This window comes from Pseudophryne corroboree, chromosome 1 (genome assembly GCF_028390025.1).
Source record: "Pseudophryne corroboree isolate aPseCor3 chromosome 1, aPseCor3.hap2, whole genome shotgun sequence".
NCBI classification, from domain to species: domain Eukaryota; kingdom Metazoa; phylum Chordata; class Amphibia; order Anura; family Myobatrachidae; genus Pseudophryne; species Pseudophryne corroboree.
Genome location: NC_086444.1, coordinates 472,287,623 through 472,307,941, shown reverse-complemented (window position 1 = coordinate 472,307,941; position 20,319 = coordinate 472,287,623). Strand labels below are relative to the sequence as shown.

Sequence of the window (20,319 nt, the reverse complement as noted above, 5' to 3'; positions counted from 1 at the left end):
CAGGACCGGACGCTGAGCCCGGTGCTGGTTGTGAAAATACGGGGGAATCCCCTGTCATTTCCCCCCCCTGTATTTTTACAACCAGGACCGGCTCAAAGAGCTCGAGGCTGGTTATACTTAGGAGGGGAGACCCCACACATTTTTTTTTTTCTGAATTTTTTTACACACTTTTGTGCCATCCATGAAGTCGAATCCAGGACGCACACGATCGTCAATTGGTCCGTTTTTCGACAGCGGGACTGTCGAATCAGTTTTTTTTTTTTAAATTGTGTATTCTTTATTGTAAGTTTTTTTAAAACACCCCCCCCCAATAAAAAATGTAAAAATAAAATACAACAAACAATCATGGCAGATACAGTAGAGCATGCAATATGCAGACAGGAGTACTGTCAGACAGACAATGTATACCAAATAAAATTACAATACATGCCCAACAAAAACAGGATATATAAAGCACTCATCAGTATAACATTAAGCAATAAGAGCACACAGACGCCATGTGAGCTCATATATCAAGGATAAAGTGAGAGTAACCTATAGCTGAGGAATATAGAGATACAGAGAAAACTATATTGCAGACCATGAATAGAATAGGCATAGAGTGAAGGAATATTGAAAAAAATATATATAATTCTGGAGACATCTGCCATAAATCTAAACAGAATAAAACAAAAAATGAAAACAAAACCCTACAGTCTCTAACTAAATCAAAACAAAACCCCCCAAAACAAACCACCTCAGAACCCCCAACCCTGTATAACCTAACCCCAACCTAGGTATACCTGGATCCCCATAACCCCCCCCACCTAAGCTACTTTACTTGTTTAAGCCCTAAACCCCCCCCCCCCCCCCAAAACAAGGCTAAATAATAAGATTTTACTTACCGATAAATCTATTTCTCGGAGTCCGTAGTGGATGCTGGGGTTCCTGAAAGGACCATGGGGAATAGCGGCTCCGCAGGAGACAGGGCACAAAAAGTAAAGCTTTTCCAGATCAGGTGGTGTGCACTGGCTCCTCCCCCTATGACCCTCCTCCAGACTCCAGTTAGGTACTGTGCCCGGACGAGCGTACACAATAAGGGAGGATCTTGAATCCCGGGTAAGACTCATACCAGCCACACCAATCACACCGTACAACTTGTGATCTAAACCCAGTTAACAGTATGATAACAGCGGAGCCTCTGAAAGATGGCTTCCTTCAACAATAACCCGAATTAGTTAACAATAACTATGTACAATTATTGCAGACAATCCGCACTTGGGATGGGCGCCCAGCATCCACTACGGACTCCGAGAAATAGATTTATCGGTAAGTAAAATCTTATTTTCTCTATCGTCCTAGTGGATGCTGGGGTTCCTGAAAGGACCATGGGGATTATACCAAAGCTCCCAAACGGGCGGGAGTGCGCGGATGACTCTGCAGCACCGAATGAGAGAACTCCAGGTCCTCCTTAGCAAGAGTATCAAATTTGTAAAATTTTACAAACGTGTTCTCCCCTGACCACGTAGCTGCTCGGCAGAGTTGTAATGCCGAGACCCCTCGGGCAGCCGCCCAAGATGAGCCCACCTTCCTTGTGGAGTGGGCCTTTACAGATTTAGGCTGTGGCAGGCCTGCCACAGAATGTGCAAGTTGGATTGTGCTACAGATCCAACGAGCAATCGTCTGCTTAGACGCAGGAGCACCCATCTTGTTGGGTGCATACAATATAAACAACGAGTCAGATTTTCTGACTCCAGCTGTCCTTGCAATATATATTTTTAATGCTCTGACAACGTCCAGTAACTTGGAGTCCTCCAAGTCACTTGTAGCCGCAGGCACCACAATAGGCTGGTTCAGATGAAATGCTGACACCACCTTAGGGAGAAAATGCGGACGAGTCCGCAGTTCTGCCCTGTCCGAATGGAAAATCAGATATGGGCTTTTGTAAGATAAAGCTGCCAGTTCTGACACTCTCCTGGCCGAAGCCAGGGCTAGAAGCATGGTCACTTTCCATGTGAGATATTTCAAATCCACCTTTTTTAGTGGTTCAAACCAATGAGATTTTAGAAATTCCAAAACCACATTGAGATCCCACGGTGCCACTGGAGGCACCACAGGCGGCTGTATATGCAGCACTCCCTTAACAAAGGTCTGGACTTCAGGGACTGAAGCCAATTCTTTTTGAAAGAAAATCGACAGGGCCGAAATTTGAACCTTAATAGATCCCAATTTGAGACCCATAGACAATCCTGATTGCAGGAAATGTAGGAATCGACCCAGTTGAAATTCCTCCGTCGGAGCACTCCGATCTTCGCACCACGCAACATATTTTCGCCAAATTCGGTGATAATGTTGCACGGTTACTTCCTTCCTCGCTTTAATCAAAGTAGGAATGACTTCTTCCGGCATGCCTTTTTCCTTTAGGATCCGGCGTTCAACCGCCATGCCGTCAAACGCAGCCGCGGCAAGTCTTGAAACAGACAGGGACCCTGCTGAAGCAAGTCCCTCCTTAGAGGTAGAGGCCACGGATCTTCCGTGATCATCTCTTGAAGTTCCGGGTACCAAGTCCTTCTTGGCCAATCCGGAACCACTAGTATCGTTCTCACGCCTCTTTGCCGTATAATTCTCAATACTTTTGGTATGAGAGGCAGAGGAGGAAACACATACACCGACTGGTACACCCAAGGCGTTACCAGCGCGTCCACAGCTATTGCCTGCGGATCTCTTGACCTGGCGCAATACCTGTCCAGTTTTTTGTTGAGGCGAGACGCCATCATGTCCACCATTGGTCTTTCCCAACGGGTTACCAGCATGTGGAAGACTTCTGGATGAAGTCCCCACTCTCCCGGGTGAAGATCGTGTCTGCTGAGGAAGTCTGCTTCCCAGTTGTCCACTCCCGGGATGAACACTGCTGACAGTGCTATCACATGATTCTCTGCCCAGCGAAGAATCCTTGCAGCTTCTGCCATTGCACTCCTGCTTCTTGTGCCGCCCTGTCTGTTCACATGGGCGACTGCCGTGATGTTGTCCAACTGGATCAACACCGGTTTTCCTTGAAGCAGAGGTTCTGCCTGGCTTAGAGCATTGTATATTGCTCTTAGTTCCAATATGTTTATGTGAAGAGACGTTTCCAGGCTCGTCCATACTCCCTGGAAGTTTCTTCCTTGTGTGACTGCTCCCCAGCCTCTCAGGCTGGCGTCCGTGGTCACCAGGATCCAATCCTGTATGCCGAATCTGCGGCCCTCCAATAGATGAGGACTCTGCAACCACCACAGAAGAGACACCCTTGTCCTTGGAGACAGGGTTATCCGTAGGTGCATCTGAAGATGCGACCCTGACCATTTGTCCAACAGATCCCTTTGGAAAATTCTTGCGTGGAATCTGCCGAATGGAATTGCTTCGTAAGAAGCCACCATTTTTCCCAGGACTCTTGTGCATTGATGTACCGACACCTTTCCTGGTTTTAGGAGGTTCCTGACAAGCTCGGATAACTCCTTGGCTTTTTCCTCCGGGAGAAAAACCTATTTCTGAACAGTGTCCAGAATCATCCCTAGGAACAGCAGACGAGTTGTCGGCATTAACTGGGATTTTGGAATATTCAGAATCCACCCGTGCTGTTTTAGCACTTCTTGAGACAGTGCTAATCCCATCTCTAGCTGTTCTCTGGACCTTGCCTCCAAGTATGGGATAATTAATACGCCTTTTCTTCGAAGAAGAATCATCATCTCGGCCATTACCTTTGTAAAGACCCGAGGTGCCGTGGACAATCCGAATGGCAGCGTCTGAAACTGATAGTGACAGTTTTGTACAACGAACCTGAGGTACCCCTGGTGTGAGGAGTAAATTGGAACGTGGAGATACGCATCCTTGATGTCCAAGGATACCATAAAGTCCCCCTCTTCCAGGTTCGCTATCACTGCTCTGAGTGACTCCATCTTGAACTTGAACTTCTTTATGTACAGGTTCAAGGACTTCAGATTTAGAATAGGCCTTACCGAGCCATCCGGCTTCGGTACCACAAAAAGAGTGGAATAATACCCCTTCCCTTGTTGTAGAAGAGGTACCTTGACTATCACCTGCTGAGAGTACAGCTTGTGAATGGCTTCCAAAACCGTCTCCCTTTCTGAGGGGGACGTTGGTAAAGCAGACTTCAGGAAACGGCGAGGTGGATCTGTCTCTAATTCCAACCTGTACCCCTGAGATATTATCTGCAGGATCCAGGGATCTACTTGCGAGTGAGCCCACTGCGCGCTGTAATTTTTGAGACGACCCCCCACCGTCCCCGAGTCCGCTTGAGAAGCCCCAGCGTCATGCTGAGGCTTTTGTAGAAGCCGGGGAGGGCTTCTGTTCCTGGGAAGGAGCTGCCTGTTGCTGTCTCTTCCCTCGACCTCTGGCTCGTGGCAGATATGAATAGCCCTTTGCTCTCTTATTTTTAAAGGAACGAAAGGGCTGCGGTTGAAAGGTCGGTGCCTTTTTCTGTTGGGGAGTGACTTGAGGTAGAAAGGTGGATTTCCCGGCTGTAGCCGTGGCCACCAAATCTGATAGACCGACTCCAAATAACTCCTCCCCTTTATACTGCAAAACTTCCATATGCCGTTTTGAGTCCGCATCGCCTGTCCACTGTCGCGTCCATAAAGTTCTTCTGGCCGAAATGGACATAGCACTTACCCGTGATGCCAGTGTGCAGATATCCCTCTGTGCATCACGCATATAAAGAAATGCATCCTTTATTTGTTCTAACGACAGTAAAATATTGTCCCTGTCCAGGGTATCAATATTTTCAATCAGGGACTCTGACCAAACTACCCCAGCACTGCACATCCAGGCAGTCGCTATAGCTGGTCGTAGTATAACACCTGCATGTGTGTATATACTTTTTTGGATATTTTCCATCCTCCTATCTGATGGATCTTTAAGTGCGGCCGTCTCAGGAGAGGGTAACGCCACTTGTTTAGATAAGCGTGTTAGCGCCTTGTCCACCCTAGGAGGTGTTTCCCAGCGCTCCCTAACCTCTGGCGGGAAAGGGTATAATGCCAATAATTTCTTTGAAATTATCAGCTTTTTATCAGGGGCAACCCACGCTTCATTACACACGTCATTTAATTCTTCTGATTCAGGAAAAACTATAGGTAGTTTTTTCACACCCCACATAATACCCTGTTTAGTGGTACCTGTAGTATCAGCTAAATGTAACGCCTCCTTCATTGCCAAAATCATATAACGTGTGGCCCTACTGGAAAATACGGTTGATTCGTCACCGTCACCACTGGAGTCATCGCCTGTGTCTGGGTCTGTGTCGACCGACTGAGGCAAAGGGCGTTTCACAGCCCCTGACGGTGTTTGAGTCGCCTGGACAGGCACTAATTGATTGTCCGGCCGTCTCATGTCGTCAAACGACTGCTTTAGCGTGTTGACACTATCCCGTAGTTCCATAAATAAAGGCATCCATTCTGGTGTCGACTCCCTAGGGGGTGACATCCTCATATTTGGCAATTGCTCCGCCTCCACGCCAATATCGTCCTCATACATGTCGACACACACGTACCGACACACAGCAGACACACAGGGAATGCTCCTAACGAAGACAGGACCCACTAGCCCTTTGGGGAGACAGAGGGAGAGTTTGCCAGCACACACCAAAAGCGCTATATATATATATCAGGGATAGCCTTATAATAAGTGCTCCCTTATAGCTGCTTTGTTATATCAAAATATCGCCATAAATTTGCCCCCCCTCTCTGTTTTACCCTGTTTCTGTAGTGCAGTGCAGGGGAGAGACTTGGGAGCCGTCCTGACCAGCGGAGCTGTGAGAGGAAATGGCGCCGTGTGCTGAGGAGATAGGCCCCGCCCCTTTTCTGGCGGGCTCGTCTCCCGCTATTTAGAGAAATCAGGCAGGGGTTAAATATCTCCATATAGCCTCTGGGGGCTATATGTGAGGTATTTTTAGCCTTTATATAGGTTACATTTGCCTCCCAGGGCGCCCCCCTCCCAGCGCCCTGCACCCTCAGTGACTGCCGTGTGAAGTGTGCTGAGAGGAAAATGGCGCACAGCTGCAGTGCTGTGCGCTACCTTTAGAAGACTGCAGGAGTCTTCAGCCGCCGATTCTGGACCTCTTCTGACTTCAGCATCTGCAAGGGGGCCGGCGGCGCGGCTCCGGTGACCATCCAGGCTGTACCTGTGATCGTCCCTCTGGAGCTTGATGTCCAGTAGCCAAGAAGCCAATCCATCCTGCACGCAGGTGAGTTGACTCCTTCTCCCCTCAGTCCCTCGCTGCAGTGATCCTGTTGCCAGCAGGAATCACTGTAAAATAAAAAACCTAGCTAAACTTTTTCTAAGCAGCTCTTTAGGAGAGCCACCTAGATTGCACCCTTCTCGGCCGGGCACAAAAATCTAACTGGAGTCTGGAGGAGGGTCATAGGGGGAGGAGCCAGTGCACACCACCTGATCTGGAAAAGCTTTACTTTTTGTGCCCTGTCTCCTGCGGAGCCGCTATTCCCCATGGTCCTTTCAGGAACCCCAGCATCCACTAGGACGATAGAGAAAAAATAGATATATGACTGGGACAACTGAAAAGATAATATCAAAGGGTCAAAATCTAAATATAGTAGAACTTCCACGTATAAACTTACATATGTGAACACAAAATATGAAGGATAGTGTTTGCTATACCCAATAGATATTCCAATGCGTATCTAGATACATAAGCTCTTAAATGAAACAATTTCTAATTAAACATAGAGTGGAACTATGTAATAACAAAGTTATGCCAATACTAAGACATACAAAAAACATGAGAATGGACAATATTTTAGAGAGAATCAGTGAGAAAATAAACCATAGCAAGGGTCCTGGCAACAGTGAATCAGTACACAGACTTGAAAAGAAACAGAATCAGTCTGGGGGACGGGCCCATTCCGGAACCACATAGCCCAACAATTCACAAACAGTAACAAGTAAACAAATGGAGTCATCAGCCATCTTGTACAGCATTATCCAAGTAGAGAAGAGTAAAGGCCTCAGGTCCACAAAAATTACAGAATGGAAATCCATCCCCCTCCCTAGCACCTCAACGGACTGCAATGTGATACAGTACAGTTCTCCAGTGTCAAAAAAGTCACATTTTGAGGCCCTGAATGAGATTACAGTGTGGGTCCACACTGTCACTAATGACGAGATGGAGGCTGCCGTTGACATCCCACGCACCATCGCCAACCAGGAATAACGGCGAATACGCATGGGATTAATCCGCAACTCCCCCAATTTATTTATAATTTGTAGTATAGCGGAACCCACAGGCTCACCCAAGGGCTCCGAGGGCATCAACACAGGTAGGCAGGCAGACTGTTCAGGAGAAACAGGCACCACCACAGTCTCTTCTCCAAACATAGCAAGAATCCTTTTCTCAGATTCCATAACAGCCTTCAGGATAGAGGAGATTAGATGTTCAGAGGTACTAGCAGGGTTAAACATGGCTGCAGGGGGTGCCTCACCGAAGCCAGTCATATGTAAAGAAGCACTGAATAGCAGATAGAAATAATAGAAAGGTCCAGTCTCAAACATGCATTATCAGAGGTATAAAACGCAGAAGAAATGGCAGTTCCATGTGTTCATGATAAAGGGGACCTCAGTGTTCAGCAGAGAGCTATAGTGAAAAAAAAATAAGAATTTACTTACCGATAATTCTATTTCTCGTAGTCCGTAGTGGATGCTGGGGACTCCGTCAGGACCATGGGGAATAGCGGGCTCCGCAGGAGACAGGGCACATCTAAAAAGCTTTTTAGGTCACATGGTGTGTACTGGCCCCTCCCCCCATGACCCTCCTCCAAGCCTCAGTTAGGTACTGTGCCCGGACGAGCGTACACAATAAGGAAGGATCTTGAATCCCGGGTAAGACTCATACCAGCCACACCAATCACACCGTACAACTTGTGATCTGAACCCAGTTAACAGTATGATAACAAAACGAAGTAGCCTCCGAAAAGATGGCTCACAACAATAGTAATATCCCGATTTTTGTAACAATAACTATGTACAAGCATTGCAGACAATCCGCACTTGGGATGGGCGCCCAGCATCCACTACGGACTACGAGAAATAGAATTATCGGTAAGTAAATTCTTATTTTCTCTAACGTCCTAGTGGATGCTGGGGACTCCGTCAGGACCATGGGGATTATACCAAAGCTCCCAAACGGGCGGGAGAGTGCGGATGACTCTGCAGCACCGAATGAGAGAACTCCAGGTCCTCCTTAGCCAGAGTATCAAAATTTGTAAAATTTTACAAACGTGTTCTCCCCTGACCACGTAGCTGCTCGGCAAAGTTGTAATGCCGAGACTCCTCGGGCAGCCGCCCAGGATGAGCCCACCTTCCTTGTGGAATGGGCATCTACATATTTCGTCTGTGGCAGGCCTGCCACAGAATGTGCAAGCTGAATTGTACTACAAATCCAGCGTGCAATAGACTGCTTAGAAGCATGAGCACCCAGCTTGTTGGGTGTATACAGTATAAACAGCAAGTCAGACTTTCTGACTCCAGCCGTCCTAACTATATATATATATATATATATATATTTTTAGGGCCCTGACCACGTCTAGTAACTTGGAGTCCTCCAAGTCCCTAGTAGCCGCAGGCACCACAAGAGGTTGTTTCAGGTGAAAACGCTGACACCCCTTTATGAAGAAACTGGAGACGAGTCCCAGTTCTGTCCTGTTCAAATGGAAAATTTTAATATGGGCTTTTGTAAGACAAAGCCGCCCATTCTGACAATCGCCTGGCCGAGGCCAGGGCTAACAACATGGTCACTTCCCATGTGAGATATTTGTCAACAGCATGGTCACTTTCCATGTGAGATATTTCAAATCCACAGATTTGAGCGGTTCAAACCAATATGATTTTAAGAAATCCCAACACTATGTTGAGATCTCACGGTGCCCCTAGGGGCACAAAAAAGCTGTATATGCAATACATCCTTTACAATCTGGACTTCAGGAACTGAAGTCAATTCTTTCTGGAAGAAAATCTACAGGGCCGAAATTTAAATGTTAATGAACCCCAATTTGAGGTCCAAAACACTCCTGTTTTCAGGAAGTGTAGAAATCGACCTAGTTGAATTTCCGTCGTGGAGCCTTCCTGGCCTCACCCACGCAACATATTTTCACCACATGTGGTGATGACGTTGTGCGGTCACCTCCTTCCTGGCTTTGACCAGGGTAGGTATGACCTCTTATGGAATGCCTTTTCCCCTCAGGATCCGGCATTCAACCGCCATGCCGTCAAACGCAGCCGCGGTAAGTCTTGGAATAGACATGGTACTTGCTGAATCAAGTCCCTTCTTAGCTCCCCAGGCCCTTAGTCCTCTGTGAGCATTTCTTGAAGTTCCGGGTACCAAGTCCCTCTTGGCCAATCCGGAGCCACTAGTATAGTTCATACTCCTCTATGTCTTATAATTCTCAATACCCTGGTTATGAGAAACAGAGGAGGGAACACATACACAGACTGGTACACCCACGGTGTTACCAGAACATCCACAGCTATCGCCTGAAGGTCTCATGACCTGGCGGAATACCTGTCCCGTTTTTTGTTCGGGCGGGACGCCATCATGTCCACCTTTGGTCTTTGCCAACGGTCCACAATCATGTTGAAAAACTTCCCTATGAAGTTTCCACTCTCCCGGGTGGAGGTCATGCCTGCTGAGGAAGTCTGCTTCCCAGTCGTCCACTCCCGGAAAGAACACTGCTGACAGTGCTATCACATGATTTTCCGCCTAGCGAAAAATCCTTGCAGTTTTCACTGCCCTCCTGCTTCTTGTGCCGCCCTTCTGTTTACGTGGGCGACTGCCGTGATGTTATCCCACTGGATCAATACCGGCTGACCTTGAAGCAGAGGTCTAGCTAAGTTTAGAGCATTATAAATTTGCTCTAAGCTTATTTATGCGGAGAGAATTCTCCAGACTTAATCACACTTCCCTGGAAATTTTTTCCCTGTGTGACTGTTCCCCAGCCTCTCAGGCTGGCCTCCGTGGTCACCGGCATCCAATCCTGAATGCCGAATCTGCGGCCCTCTAGAAGATGAGCACTCTGTAATCACCACAGGAGAGACACCCTTTTCCTTGGATATAGGGTTATCCGCTGATGCATCTGAGGATGCGATCCGGACCATTTGTCCAGCAGATCCCACTGAAGAGTTCTTGCGGGAAATCTGCCGAATGGAATTGCTTCGTAATAAGCCACCATTTTTACCAGGACTCTTGTGCAATGATGCACTGACACTTTTCCTGGTTTTAGGAGGATCCCGATTAGCTCGGATAACTCCCTGGTTTTCTCCACTGGGAGAAACACGTTTTTCTGGACTGTGTCCAGAATCTTCCCTAGGAACAGTAGACGTGTCGTCGGAAAAAGCTGCGATTTTGGAATATTTAGAATCCACTCGTGCTGTCGTAGAACTACTTAAGATAGTGCTACTCCGACCTCCAACTGTTCTCTGGACCTTGCCCTTATCAGGAAAGCGTCCATGTTTCTTTTAAGAAAAATCATCATTCCGGCCATTACCTTGGTAAAGACCCGGGGCGCCGTGGACAATCCAAACGGCAGCGTCTGAACTGATAGTGACAGTTCTGTACCAGGAACCTGAAGTACCCTTGGTGAGAAGGGCAAATTTGGACCTGTAGGTAAACGTCCCTGATATCCAGTGACATCATATCGTCCCCTTCTTCCTGGTTCGCTATCACTGCTCCGAGTGACTCCATCTTGATTTGAACGCTTGTATGTAAGTGTTCAAATATTTCAGATCTCACCGAGCCGGTTGGCTTCAGTACCACAATATAGTGTGGAATACTACCCCCTTCCTTGTTGTAAGAAGGGTACTTTGATTATCACCTGCTGGGAATACAGCCTGTGAATTGTGTGAGGGGGAGACGTCTCGAATTTCCAATGTACACCTGGGATATTACATGTAGGATCCCGGAGTTCCCTTGCGAGTGTTGCTGAAACTCTTGAGATGACCCCCTACCGCACCTGAGTCCGCTTGTACGGCCCCAGCGTTATGCTGCGGACTTGGCAGAAGCCGTGAGGAGCTTCTGTTCCTGGGAATGAGCTGCTTGCTGCAGTCTTCTTCCCTTTCCTCTCCCCCTGGGCAGATATGACTGGCCTTCGCCCGCCTGCCCGTATGGGGACGAAAGGACTGAGACTGAAAAGACTGTGTCCTTTTCTGACAATATGTGACTCGGGGTAACAAAAGGTGGATTTTTCAGCTGTTGCCATGGCCACCAGGTCCAATGGACCGCCCCTTTATACGGCAATACTTCCATATGCCGTCTGGAATCTGCCTCACCTGACCACTGTCGTGTCTTCGTCTGGCAGATATGTACATCACATTTACTCTTGATGCCAGAATGCAAATATGCCTCTGCGCATCACACATATATAGAAATGCATCCTTAAAATGCTCTATAGACAATAAAATCCTGTCCCTGTCAAGGGTATCAAAATTTTCAGTCAGGAAATCCGACCAAGCCCCCTCAGCGCTGCACATCCAGGCTGAGGCGATTGCTGGTCGTAGTATAACACCAGTATGTGTGTATATACTGTTATGATATTTTCCAGCTTCCTATCAGCTGGCTCCTTGAGGGCGGCCGTATCTGGAAACGGTAACGCCATGTTTTTTATAAGCGTGTGAGCGCCTTGTCCACCCTAAGGTGTGTTTTCCAACTCGCCCTTACTACTGGCGGGAAAAAGGGTATACCGCCCATAACTTTCTGTCGGAGGAACCCCACGTATCATCACACACTTCATTTAATTTATCTGATTCAGGCAAAACTACAAGTAGTTTATTCCCACCCTACAAAATACCCTTATTTGTGGTACTTGTGGTATCAGAAATACGTAACACCTCCTTCATTGCCCTTAACATGTAACTTGTGGCCCTAAAGGAAAAATACGTTTGTTTCTTCACCGTCGACACTGGGGTCAGTGTCCGTGTCAGTGTCTGTCGACCGACTGAGGTAAATGGGCGTTTTTACAAGCCCCTGACGGTGTCTGAGACGCCTGGACCGATACTAATTTGTCCGCCGGCTGTCTCATGTCGTCAACCGGCTTGCAGCGTGTTGACATTGTCACGTAATTCCATAAGTAAGCCATCCATTCTGGTGTCGACTCCCTAGAGAGTGACATCACCATTACAGGCAATTTTCTCCGTCTCCTCACCAACATTTTCCTCATACATGTCGACACACACGTACCGACCTACAGCACACACATACAGGGAATGCTCTGATAGAGGACAGGACCCACTAGCCCTTTGGGGAGACAGAGGGAGAGTTTGCCAGCACACACCAAAAGCGCCATAATGTATATAACAACCCTAGAAGGTGTTGTTTCTATATATGGGCTCTTAATATATAATTATATCGCCAATTTATGCCCCCCTTCTCTTTAACCCTGTTTCTGTAGTGCAGGGGAGAGTGGGAGCCTTCCTCACCAGCGGAGCTGGTCAGGAAAATGGCGCTGAGTGCTGAGGAGAATAAGCTCCGCCCCTTTCACGGCGGGCTTTTCTCCCGGTTATTAGGAAAACTGGCCTGGGTTAAATACATACATATAGCCTTAATGGCTATATGTGATGTATTTATTTGCCAAATAGGTATTTATATTGCTGCCCAGGGCGCCCCCAGCAGCGCCCTGCACCCTCCGTGACCGTGTCAGTGAGCCGTGTAGCAACAATGGCGCACAGCTGCAGTGCTGTGCGCTACCTCTCTGAAGACTGTGAAGTCTTCTGCCGCCTGTTTCCGGACCTCCGTTCCGCCGTCTTTCTTCAGCGTCTGTAAGGGGGATCGGCGGCGCGGCTCCGGGACGAACCCCAGGCTGACCTGTGTTCCGACTCCCTCTGGAGCTCAGTGTCCAGTAGCCTAAAACTTCAATCCTCCTGCACGCAGGTGAGTTGCAAGTCTCTCCCCTAAGTCCCTCGTTGCAGTGATCCTGTCGCCAGCAGGAATCACTGATTAGAAACCTAAAAAAAAACTTTACTAAACAGCTCCTTAAGAGAGCCATCCAGTTTGCACCCTTCTCGGACGGGCACAAAAACCTAACTGAGGCTTGGAGGAGGGTCATGGGGGGAGGGGCCAGTACACACCATGTGACCTAAAAAGCTTTTTAGATGTGCCCTGTCTCCTGCGGAGCCCGCTATTCCCCATGGTCCTGACGGAGTCCCCAGCATCCACTAGGACGTTAGAGAAAAAAGGTGTGCACTCACTAGGGAAGCATAGGAGAGAAGTTATGAAGTGCCCAGGTTTCCTAGGGGCCCGGTCAAAAGATGGCGTCTCCGCAGCGGGAAAGCACTCTCTCAATAAGCTGCTCCCAGGGTCGGCCAAAATGCAAGGATTCCGCTCCCAATATAAGGCGACAGCAGCGGCACAGACACGGAGTTAAAAGCACCACTCAGAAGAAGCCAGTCAGACAGTAGACAGTCAGGTAGGAGAAGTGGCGGATCCGCAGCAGGTAAGTTTGGCCACAGTAAACATGCGGTCAACTCCGGCGATGTAGTAGTCTCCCACCGCCGCCAGTCAGCACCAGCAGTCCCCGAATCAGCAGCCCGCCAGCCGGAGCGGTCAGAGGAGAGGAGAGCCGTAGCCGGAAGTGAACCTGCGCACAGCACAATGTCAGGCAGCGAGGCCGGCCGTGACACCCAGGATGTAGGCCGCACTACGCAGCTCCGCAATGCCAAGGTTTTTCTGCAGCTAGAAACACAGCACAAACACCAAAAGATGCAGCACACTGGAACACCCCTGTGGAGCCATTTCCAATGAGAACGCAGCAGGGAGCAGCATATATCAGCAGGATGTTGGTGAGGAGCTACAACCTGCAGCTGCTACTCCATGCCGAGCCAAGCCACGCCCCCGTCGAATCCGTTTTTTTTTTTTGAATATGTCGAATTCGGGTCCCGGCGGGAGGGTACGTGACTGTCGAATTGTGTCGTATTTAAAAACGGTAGAATTCCAGCCGAAATTCGACCGCAATTGCATATACCCCATGGGCACTTTCAATCGGGGGGTGCTGACTTAAATCACAATTTAAATCAAAGGGTTTTTTTCCTCTCAATGATGTACATGTGTGGAAAGAATCAGGATAGTTTGAAAGAATTAAGGCCCAGATTTATCAAGCCTCGGAGAGTGATAAATTGCTTGGTGATAAAGTACCAATCAGCTCCTGTCATTTTTCAAACACAGCCTGTAACATGACAGTTAGGAGCTGATTGGCTGATACTTTATCACAGTGCAATTTATCACTCTCCAAGGCTTGATAAATCTGGGCCTACATCTGGACAAACCAAGCATGAAGACATTTTTGAACAGCTATAATGAAGCATTGGGACCTGCACATTTTCTCGCTTACTTGAAGGACGCAAGTTACTGCAGTAGTTGTCTAACTGCAGAAAAAAAGGCTAGAAGCTCTTAAATTTGCTAAAGCAAAAAAATAAATAAATAATAATAATAATAATAATATCCACATTTAAATAGCCTTCTACCAACACTAGTCAAGTTCCAAGCAAAAGCAACCTTGTTTAATGACCTCTTGTTTGACTGTGATGTTGTGTCAACAGTGGCACCAATAGAATGGTGGAAAATGCAAATTGGTGCAGAAACTGTAGCTGGCAATGAAAATATCATGGTAGCAGTAGAGCAATTGCAATCAGCTGCAGCATCATCAGCTTCAGTAGAAAGAATATTTTCCACATTTGGTTTGGTGCAGTCAAAACTACCGCTTGGGTATTAAAAAAGATGCAAAACTTATGTTTCATTTTAAGGCGTTCAATAAACCTAATGTGTAGGCTTATTCAGATTTACAAATCAGGCAAGGCAATTGCCAACTACTGTAACTTTTAACATCATTGCTGTTTCTTTCCTTTTGCAGTTTTGTGATTTGTGTGCGGTTTGCTGCGCAATGTCATGATGTAACACTGTCAAGTAATTTACTGAATTTTAAAAGAACTTTGTATTATTGTTTTTACTTGATCATTTTTATAAAAATCCAATTTAGAAAAGAAAAAAAAAATGTAGAAAAAAAAACATTTTAAAAGAGAAAAAAAAATCTGATTTCAATAAAAAAAATTATCCGATTGGCCAGAGCAGTCAGCAGCACCAGGGTTCACCTGGCTGAAGATGGTTTCACTGAATTAGATGAGCATCAGCTGATCCTAGCCCACAATATTTCTAGAACACCCTATACAGTTGTGCTCATTATTGGCAAGTCCCGAGGCCTATTGCAATAAGTGGATCTCATTCCCCTGTATGAGGACAATAGTAATATGGGAATCAGAGTTTAACATAAAATCCTACCTATATTGTTGTAATTGTAAATGTTATTAACTGCGCTAATGGTGTTTATAAAATAGAAGCTGTGTTTCAAACGTTTTAATTAATATATTAATAATATAAAGAATAATTAGAGCGCTTGAAAGTATAATTGTGTGTGTACACAACATGTAGGGAAAAAATAAAGGGTTAATTAATGTTAACAGCTCTTTGGAGAGTTCGTTAATGTCCATTGTGAGGAGCGGGTTCCAATAAATGCCATTATTTTGTAACTGAAGAAAGAGGCACTGGATACTTACTATCTTTCCCTATGTCTAAGTACCTCTATAGCGCATTTTCAGCATCTTCAAAAATCACAGGGTATTATATCCGGTGACTTCTACCTTTAACATTATATATGAAAAATATATATCAGGGAGGATAGTGCTTTAAAATTGTGAATTTCTGGTGATTTTGCAGATAATCCCATTCTATTACATCAGTGTTTCCCAACCTCGGTCCTCAAGGCACACTAACAGTCCTGGTTTTAGCGATATCCAGGCTTGAACACTGGTGATTTAATTAGTACCTCAGTTATTTTGATTTAACCACCTGTGCTGAAGCCTGGATATCACTAAAACCTGCACTGTTGGTGTGCCTTGAGGACCGTGGTTGGGAAAGTCTGTATTACATGTTTCGATTCACAAATTGATGGAAAAACAGCAGCCTATTACTATGCATCCCCCCAAAGTGGGAACACAAAGTCCTCCAATGCCAAAGAGACAGGACAAGATTTATAATGGAAAAACTAGAGCACTCCAGTCTAGACTCTGAGAAAACATTACTAAACATGCAGTTGTAATGTTTAGCATTTTCTTATACTAAATATCTTTACATAACATCTTTAGTAATTTGCTTTCTAGAAGGAAAATTCCTCAATGTATCTGTTAAAATCCATCTGTATAGTGGCAGTGTGCTACTACCATAGAAACACAGAGGTTCAGCCTAAAAGCCAGCAGATGACCATTATCTTGCAGATGATATGTAGACCCCTGAGCTTAACGAACTGCAATAACACATATGTAGGTCACCTGCTAAAAGCAAGATCTCACATCTTAATGACCCAGGTAAAGCAATAGAAAGATGTGTATATATAAACTCTGCACTTTAAGCACTCTGGACTTGAATGGGAAGATGAAGCAGCAGTGATTCAATGGTCCATAGGCAGCTCTATTTTTTGATTACAAAATGAACCTCAGGCAAAATGCATTGACATTAGGAAATGTGAACATAAAACAAAGGAAAAAGACTAAAGGTGGGTACACACTAGGTGATGTGCTCTATGAGCGACATCGCCTAGTGTGTTCCCTTCCCTGCTGGGGCGGTCGTCGACAGTGCGTACACACTGAGCGATATGCAAACGATATTATTCAGTGATGTTACGCCGCGCATGCAGTTTTTAAATAGAGCTGCATGCACGGCCAACAACGAGAGTCGTTAACAACCAGCAGGGCCGCACATCGCTCGCAGTTCGGCACTGTACACACTAGTCAATATGGTAAATGATGTCGCTGAGGAAGGTCAAAATGAGAAACGTTGTTTAATTTATCGGCAAATGTGTACCCACCTTTAGGCAGAAAAAAATAAGTACTGTTCTTAATTTAAAATAAATAAATCTATATTTACTTTTGGTCAGATTCATTTAGCGGAGGTTAATTACTGTGGGCCAAGTGATCTGTTGGGGTTATTCAATTACAGCCTGCATGCTGCACTTAATGCTAATTTTTGTTTGAGCCTCAGGGAGGTTCAAATAGAAATCCGCATTAAATGTCCTGATCGCGGGTGCCGCAAACAGGTTAATGTGCATAAGCGGATAATTTACAGTGCGAGGAAAAGGGTCTGTAATAGAATTGCCCCGGTGTTAAAGACCAAGCCAACTACCCTTTACATGGCGCAGTAAATTACTGTTTCTAATTGAATTCAGCCCTAAAACAACCAAAGGGCGGCATAGGCAAGTATCTAACCTACAAAAGGGTAGTGAAATAATCAAAAGACACCCACTTGTAATAACATATCAGCAGACATAATAAACAAGTGTTACACGTTAAAACAATCTATTCTGACAAAGAAAAAAAAGGAGTTGGGGGCAACAGTTGTAGGATCAGGGGGCTGCATTTTGCCCATCACTGATCTATGACCTGCAGACACCCTATTTCGCATCCCAATAATGACCTGAGCAGAAAAAAAATAAAATAAAAAGTAATTAGATGAACCTAAATCTGTTTTGAAAGAATTTGGGATAATAAACTTAACAACTAAAATCCACTAGATGCTGACATATATGCCGGCAAGTGGCAACTCTTAGAGGATTTAGACTTATTTTAAAAATACAGAAAGTACAATAGCCCAGTACAAAACAGTATGACATGACGACATTACAGTATTCAAATGTAAAAGAAGGTCAGGAAAATACATACCGTATAGACTACTGCTAAATTAGATCAATTAAAAATGCTAAAAATCAAAGTTCAAAATAATGGTCTTGGTATCTCAGATGTTTTCTTGACAGAATATAAAGTGTTTGATCAGCACAACTATAGTAATCCTGTTTTCTACAGCAAATATGCAAAGCGGATCCCAAATCAGAAAATGTCAGGCCACCTAGTGAGTATGCTGCTACAGGATTGTCTTACTACGGTATGTGTGGAGGCACAGTACACCTCATGCATGTATAGTCTGAGGGCAGTGGCGTAACTACTGCCCCCGCAGCGGCTTGGGGGCGAGGGGCTGCGGGGGCGCCACTGATTTAGCGCAGATTGATATGCGGACGAGTGTCCGCATGTCAATCTGCTCCTGCTAACCCTCCCTGCTGTGTTGGAGGGACACGGAGGGCACAGCGCGCGCCTCTCCTGTGTCCCTCCTGCATCATCTCCGGCGGCCGCGGGTCTAATAAACGAAGTGCCGTTCGTGAGCTCTGATTGGCTCACGAACCGGCACTTCGTTTATTAGACCCGCGGCCGCCGGAGATGATGCAGGAGGGACACAGGAGAGGCGCGCGCTGTGCCCTCCGTGTCCCTCCAACACAAACCAGCGGGGGAGCGGCGGCGGAGAGGGCATATATGGCACTGGGGGCATATGTGGCACGGGGGGGAAGGGAATTTGGCACTGGGAGCATATCTGGCACTGGGGGGTGGGGGGGAATCTGGCACTGGGAGCATATCTGGCACGGGGGGGGGATATCTGGCACTGGGGGGGGGGGGGAAATCTGGCACTGGGAGCATATCTGGCACTGGGGGGGAATATCTGGCACTGGGGGGGGGGGGGGGAATATCTGGCCCTGGGGCATATGTGGCACTGAGGGGGCATATGTGGCACTGGGGGCATATGTGGCACTGGGGGGGGTATATGTGTACCTGGCACATAGGGGGGGGGGGGCTATATTGTGCACGGGTCATGTGAGAACCTGGCACCGTGGGGTAATATCTGGCACTGGGGACATATGTGGCACAGGGGGGGGGGGGGGGGGAGGAAGTTTGGCACTGGGAGCATATCTGGCACTGGGGGGGGGGAATCTGGCACTGGGAGCATATCTGGCACTGGGGGGGGAATCTGGCACTGGGAGCATATCTGGCACTGGGGGGGGGGATATCTGGCACTGGGGGGGGGGATATCTGGCACTGGGGGCATATGTGGCACTGAGGGGGCATATGTGGCACTGGGGGGGGGGTATATGTGTACCTGGCACATAGGGGGGGGGGGCTATATTGTGCACGGGTCATGTGAGTACCTGGCACCGTGGAGTAATATCTGGCACTGGGGACATATGTGGCACGGGATGGGGGGGGGGGCATATGTTGCACAGGGGGAGGGAATTTGGCACTGGGAGCATATCTGGCACTGGGGGGGGGGGATATCTGGCACTGGGGGGGGGGATATCTGGCACTGGGGGGGGGGGGGGGGAATCTGGCACTGGGAGCATATCTGGCACTGGGGGGGGGAAGGAATATCTGGCACGGGGGGAATATCTGGCACTGGGAGCATATCTGGCACTGGGGGGGGAATATCTGGCACTGGGGGGGGAATATCTGGCACTGGGGGGGGGGAATATCTGGCACTGGGGGGGGGAATATCTGGCACTGGGGGGGTATATGTGTACCTGGCACATAGGGGGGGGGGGGGGAAATATATTGTGCACGGGTCATGTGAGTACCTGGCACCGTGGGGTAATATCTGGCACTGGGGACATATGTGGCACTGGGAGCACAGCCCTAGCAACAAGCACTGCCCCCTAGCAACGAGCATGACACCCAGTGCATGATACCCCTGGCAACGAGCATGACACCCTGAGCATGAAAACCCCTGGCACCGTGCATGGAACCAAGAGCATGAAACCCCTGGCAACGAGCATGACACCCAGTGCATGAAACCCCTGGCAAAGAGCATGACACCCAGTGCATGAAACCCCTGGCAACGAGCAGGTAATTTAAAAGTAATTAGAAGCCTTACTGTAGGACTTAATGTGTAATGGGCATTACGGTGTGTGGCATAATGTATCACGGACATTGCGGTGTGTCATAATGTGTCACAGGCATTACGGTGTGTGGCATACTATATCACGGGCATTGTGGTATGTGGTGTCTCAGGGTCATTGCAGTGTGGCATAATGTATAACGGGCATTGCGGTGTGTGGCATAGGGTATAACGGGCATTGCGGTATGTGTCAGGCATTACGGTGTGTTGTATACTATATCACGGGCATTGTGGTATGTGGTATAATGTATCAGGGGCATTGCAGTGTGTAGCATAATGTATAACGGGCATTGCGATTCCTGTCATAATGTGTCGGGGGCATTACGGTGTGTTGTATACTATATCACGGGCATTGTGGTATGTGGTATAATGTATCAGGGGCATTGCAGTGTGTAGCATAATGTATAACGGGCATTGCGATTCCTGTCATAATGTGTCGGGGGCATTACGGTGTGTGGCATAATGTGTCGGCGGCATTATGGTGTGTGCATATTGTGTCATGTGCATTATTGTGTGTGGCATAATGTCTA

At 47.2% G+C, this 20,319-nt stretch overlaps 1 protein-coding gene across 6 annotated transcripts in view; it reads right to left on the bottom strand.

The window, feature by feature from the left end:
• The window catches only part of CDC14B (cell division cycle 14B), a 358,395-nt gene that overhangs the window by 336,962 nt on the left and 1,114 nt on the right, over positions 1-20,319 (bottom strand). The gene's annotated exons all lie outside the window — the stretch shown is intronic.